Raw genomic sequence first — 6,000 nt, 5'->3', positions numbered from 1 at the left:
ACAGAAGCCCTCCAGAATTTCTTTATTGAAGATCAGCATTGTTCCAAATGGATAACAAAAACTGGAACTCAACTCAGAATGTATGGAGTTCATGATTTGTACCAAGAGAAACAACAACGGCACTTTCCTGCACCGTGGGAGGTTACACCCTTTCCAGTTTTAATCCCTCCCTTTCCACCCAAGAAGCAAATTAGAGATCAGTCCAAGCTTCGTCTTGAGGCAAAGCTCAACGCCTTAAGCCATATTGATGCTCTGTCCACAGAGCATTCTCTCTCTCAAATTATATACACTGATGGTTCCCTACACCGCACCACGGGTGCAGCTGGAAGTGCAGTTGTCCTGACAATGGGCGATGGCCTATACTTTGAGTGGGGAGTCCGTATAAACAACTGGGTCTCTACCCTTCAGACTGAACTATTTGCCTTGATCCTTGCACTGAAATGTGTACAAGTCTCAAAACTTGATACATTAATTGTAAGTGACTCCTTATCATCCTTAAATGCTCTCAACTCTTTAAGACATAACTGTAACATGCTCGTGTCCGAAGCTAGACACAAATACAACAAAATTATTAAGGATGGTAACAGAGTCCATTTCATGTGGTCTCCATCTCATGTTGGCCTCCGAATGCATGATAGAGCTGATAAGTTAGCCAAAGAATCTGCCTTTAAAGGAGCCGTTGAGTGTAACCTTGGATTGTCAATGAGCAATATGAGAGCAGCAGTACACCGAGAACTTCAACAAGATCTTGTAGAACTGAGGCAAAGTGAATTTGACACCAGTAATTCCATCTATCATCATACTATCATGCAAGAGGAGCCACACATCTATGGTTCATCCAATAAAATCAGCAGACTTCTAGATGTTACTACTGCTCGGCTTAGACTCGGTTACAAGTATCTCTGGGAATTCTCATTATCTGCTGATGTAGACCTGATCATATGTAAATTGTGTCAACAAAATTATTCGCACACCCTCCGTCACTATGTGATGGAGTGCTAAAAGATACGTGAATTTAAAGACAATTCTATAACCAATGTTCCAGCGATGTGTCAATATTTCATTCAAAATGATCTGCTACAAGTAGTTTAGTTATGAACGTATAATTAATAATCCGCGAGCGCTATGTCATGGGTTCGTATCCTGGCCGGGGAGGATTTACTGGGCGCAATTCCTTAACTGTAGCCTCTGTTTAACGCAACAGTAAAATGTGTACTTGGATGAAAAAACGATTCTTCGCGGCAGGGGATCGTATTCCAGGGACCTGCCCGAAACGCTACGCGTACTAGTGGCTGTACAAGAATGTAACAACTCTTGTATATTGAGATATATATTTTTTTTGAGATATATACAAGAGTTGTTACATTCTTGTACAGCCACTAGTACGCGTAGCGTTTCGGGCAAGTCCTTAATCCTATGGTCCCTGGAATACGATCCCCTGCCGCGAAGAATCGTTTTTTCATCCAAGTACACATTTTACTGTTATATACGGAGATATATCTCAAATATTACGGAGATTATATTACGGAGATATTACGGAGATATATCTCAAATATCTCAAAATAAGACCTAAGGAAATATTAAAGCACTCAGTTAACTAAGTCCAATAAATGACTAGTAAAAATTAAATTAAAAATTAATTTAAAAAGTGAAACAAAGAGACTTAGGATACGTAGCCCGCACTAGGTGACAAGGGGGTTAATTATGTTGACTCATTGAGAGTGATAATAAGGTGAGACAAACCACATTGGGTGAAGAAAGTGTTGAGGTTATCCTCATTAGCAATTGTAAACATTTTACCTACTGAAGTCTTTCTCACTTTAATCAAGCCATCTCTAACGAAGCACTGATGAATCACATCTGGGTTTTGATGACGGATTTGACGCAGGCGGTAGAGAAGTTGCTGTCTTTTTCTAGTCAAGCACTCGTTGATGTAGATTCCCTGTCGTTGAGTGATGTAACACTCAATCACCAATGTTGTGCTTTCACAACCCACTCTACCTTCTTCAATATAAATAAATAAATATAAATAAATACATACCGGTAAATAATAAATCAATAAAACACAACATTAGACATAAGTGTGGGCAAAGATCAGTAACCAAAGAAAATGGAAGAAGGAAGGTGGCGGGGAAGCGAGCGAGTGACGTCATCACAACAAAGGTTCCACTATTGGACGTGTACACGACCCGTGAGATAACACTGACGCTCCTCGCCTATCTTAAAGACGGTCTCCTGTGTCCAAAATACCCGCCAAATTGTCCCTCCCACAATACTCACAAGACAGTTGTGGCAGTGTAAGTGTGTGGTGAGGGCACACCACTGAAGACATTGAGGATATACCACGAGGAAGAGACAAAACTGTTGAAGAAAGGAGTCACTGGCTCCACCTGACCACCTTGGGCCACATTCACCAAGGTACTTAGCAATGGTTTTCTTCTTAGCTACCAATGTTTTTCTTCTTAGCTACCAATGTTTTTCTTCTTAGCTACCAATGTTTTTCTTCTTAGCTACCAATGTTTTTCTTCTTAGCTACCAATGTTTTTCTTCTTAGCTACCAATGTTTTTCTTCTTAGCTACCAATGTTTTTCTTCTTAGCTACCAATGTTTTTCTTCTTAGCTACCAATGTTTTTCTTCTTAGCTACCAATGTTTTTCTTCTTAGCTACCAATGTTTTTCTTCTTAGCTACCAATGTTTTTCTTCTTAGCTACCAATGTTTTTCTTCTTAGCGCCTTCGTGGCGGCTACGTCGGTATTCAGGTAGCAATAATAAGAAGAAAAACCTTCGTAACTTTGGTCCGTCATCTAAGTGTACTGTCGACCACTCGTAACTGGATATAACAATTTTTCTCTACTACATAACACTGGGATCGATTTTAATATAAACAAAAGATTATTAGTTGGCGAATCTGGTGAAGAGGAGTCCTTCGTGTTAGTTATATATGCATTCTCTGCTTGAAACTTGAAGTAAATATGTCTTTTATGATAGTAGAATTAGTTTTATAATAGCAAGATATTATACCAGTAGTTATTAAGTAAATAAACACTGGTGAGCATGAAATATGAGAGAAGGTTATGAGCCCTGCCTGATGGGAGCATTTACTATCACCAAATGCCCCTGTTCACCTAGTAATCAGTAAGGGTGTACCTTAGCTATACATACACACATTTAATTTATTTTGTTTGGTTTTATTTTGAAATTAAATCTGAGTGAGACACAAAAGAAAAATATCCTGCACAAAGATGTTAGGTTAGGGTAAAAACTTCAAAACTTTTCTCATTGAATAATTAAACCTATAATTATGACTATATGGACTATTAAAAAAAGAGAGGGGGAAGTAGAGTTCCTCTTCCTGTTACACAATTTGGGTGTGTGGAACCAGTAATTATTAAAAGAAGGCACCATGCCGGGAAGGCTGTGTAGCATTAAGGAAGTGAGGTGAGGCAGCTACTTATTTGGGGAATGCTTATTTTATTTATCTTATAAACTGAGGCAGCCCATTTTATTTGAGGAATGCAGCTGATTCCTCTACATTCAGCATGGAACAAATTTGTGTCCAAGACCTCTTCCTGTTACACAATTTGGCTGTGTAACAATCAGTAAGTAATTATCAAAAGAAGGCACCAAGCTGGGAAGGCTATGTAGCACCATTGTGTGTAGCAATAAACCTAATTTTTTTTAACAAATAATGCACCTGTGAGAAACAAATTCTGTCAGCTCAGCTGTAAAAATATTGATGCAGTTATTTAAATAAAAAATATAATGAAAGAAATATTACTGGTTTATTTTTATTCTATCTTTTTGTACTATACAGTACAATATATCCAAAGAAGTGAAAAATTGAGACAATGCACAATTTAATGAATGATTCAATAGAATGTGTCCATTGACACATTCTAAATATATCAAAAAAAGTTTAAAAAACTGTGGTCATTCTTTCTAAGATCAGATATTATGTACCTCGCCCTGCCCTGGTGACTCTCTATTACTCCCTTATCTATCCATATCTCAACTATGGTATTTGTGTTTGGGGCTCTACTACCCAAAATCATTTACGTCCTCCAATTACTCAACACAAAGCTGCTATTAGGACGATATCCAACTCTGTCCCCAGACATCACTCGGTACCCCTACTCAAATCTCTGAAGATGTTAGACATTAAGTCACTGCACATTCTCTCATGTGTATTATACATATATAAAATGCTAAACTGTAATGCCAATCCTGACCTCAAAAGCTTCATAGAAGGTTGTAACAGAATCCATGAGCACCACACCAGAAATAACTACAGTTTTCATATTCCTAGAGTACGACTTAATCAAACTAGAAATGCTCTACAAATCAAGGGGCCCAGAATGTGGAATGACCTTCCCAACCATGTTAAAGACTGTACCCCTCTCAACCAGTTTAAGATAAAAACGAAGCTATACCTAATAAATTCCCTGTAACCTACCTTACCCCTCTATTGTCAACCAATGTCTGTTTTTTTTAAAGAGCGCTGTTTGTCGACAGAATTGTATTTGTGCTGCTTTTTCAGCTTTGTTTTCATTTCTTGTTTTCATTTTACTCTTTATGCTCAATTAGTATTAAGCTTTAGTCATTTAAGTTTTTCATGCCCGAAATGCTTTGCGTAATAGTGGCTTTAGGCATTGTATGTACTAGCTCTATCTATAAGCCCACCAATCTTTGTAAAAATTTCTTGTATGTATGTACCTTACCTAAATAAACATTTATTTATTATTTATAAGAAATATGACTACTGTATTACATATCAACATGAGATCTTAATGATCCATGGTTAACATGATTTAATAAGGATAATATTGGTAATAACACAAACTATTATTTAAAATCTTCATTACTGATATTTTTGTATTAAGAAGCTTAGGTATACATAGCAATGTGCTGCTACCCTATTCTATATGGAAGATTACACAGTGTAGATAAAAAACTTGCTATAAGTTCATCTAATACTCCCATCTCACAGGATGGTTAGTCATACATGGAATCAGGGGAGAAAATACCTGCCTCAATACAAAAAACAAATCAGCTCTGACTAAACAATAACTTCACGATTTTCACAAGAGGTAAGCACTGAATCATGGAAACATTATATTATAACTACAGTTCTCTTACTAGTTTCTACAAGACTCCTCTCAAACAATGTATTTTTTTTAACATGCTTAGGCATACACAGCAATGTGCTGCTTCCCTATTCTGTATGAAGGACCATATAGTCCATTCTCTGAAACTCTCCCTGGACAGATGTAATAGGACCCATTATCACCACACCAGAAATAAATATCTCCTTGATATCCCCAGAGTCAAACTTAATCTGTGTAAACACACTATGCAAATAAAGGGACCTAGTCTATGGAACTCACTCCCTAATGAATTGAAAAGCTGTCAGACTTTTACCTCATTCAAAAACCAAACCAAAAAGTACCTAATTTCATCTTCATAGTTTCCTACACTGTGCTTTAAATTTGGTCTGTATCTAGTGTTACCCAATCTTCCAATCTTCATGTACTTAATCCAAACAATTTTACCTTTGTGATCATTGCTGTCTTCTTTTCAGTGAAGCAATATGGTGTGTTGTGCCTTGTAATTTTTGTTAAACTATCATTCAAGCTGTTAATGCAATCAATCTGAGCTACCTATGTGCTTTAATATACCTTCTAATTTCTCTCATCTTTTTTTCTTTGTTTTCTTACCATGTACATTACCTGTTATCATTTTTATAAATTTTGCTAGTATTTACTACTTAAAATTTTCTGTTAGATTAAGGACCTGCCCGAAACGCTGCGTGTACTAGTGGCTTTACAAGAATGTAATCACTATGCTATGTAGCCTCGCAATCCCAATGTACCTTCTTGTATATATAATTATAAATAATAAATAATAGTAATAAATAAATAGTCTAGATAAAAAACCAGGTACAAACTCATCCAACATCCTCACCTCACAGGACGGCCAGTCATACATGGAATCAGGAGAGA

General features: G+C 36.8%; 1 protein-coding gene across 5 annotated transcripts in view; it reads left to right on the top strand.

The window, feature by feature from the left end:
- Positions 1-2,096: 2,096 nt before the first annotated feature.
- The window catches only part of LOC138364644 (tripartite motif-containing protein 3-like), a 220,383-nt gene continuing 216,479 nt past the window's right edge, over positions 2,097-6,000 (top strand). For 2 of the 5 annotated variants that reach the window (XM_069324615.1, XM_069324614.1), the window contains exon 1: positions 2,102-2,418. The gene's annotated coding sequence lies outside the window, so the exon portion shown is untranslated. Of the gene's footprint in view, positions 2,419-6,000 lie in introns of all 5 variants that reach the window. The other 3 variants (XM_069324612.1, XM_069324613.1, XM_069324616.1) reach the window with 3 other exon arrangements.

Source organism: Procambarus clarkii, chromosome 14, assembly GCF_040958095.1.
Source record: "Procambarus clarkii isolate CNS0578487 chromosome 14, FALCON_Pclarkii_2.0, whole genome shotgun sequence".
NCBI lineage: Eukaryota > Metazoa > Arthropoda > Malacostraca > Decapoda > Cambaridae > Procambarus > Procambarus clarkii.
The sequence above is the reverse complement of the archived record's forward strand: the minus strand, read 5'-3'. Positions and strand labels throughout refer to the sequence as shown.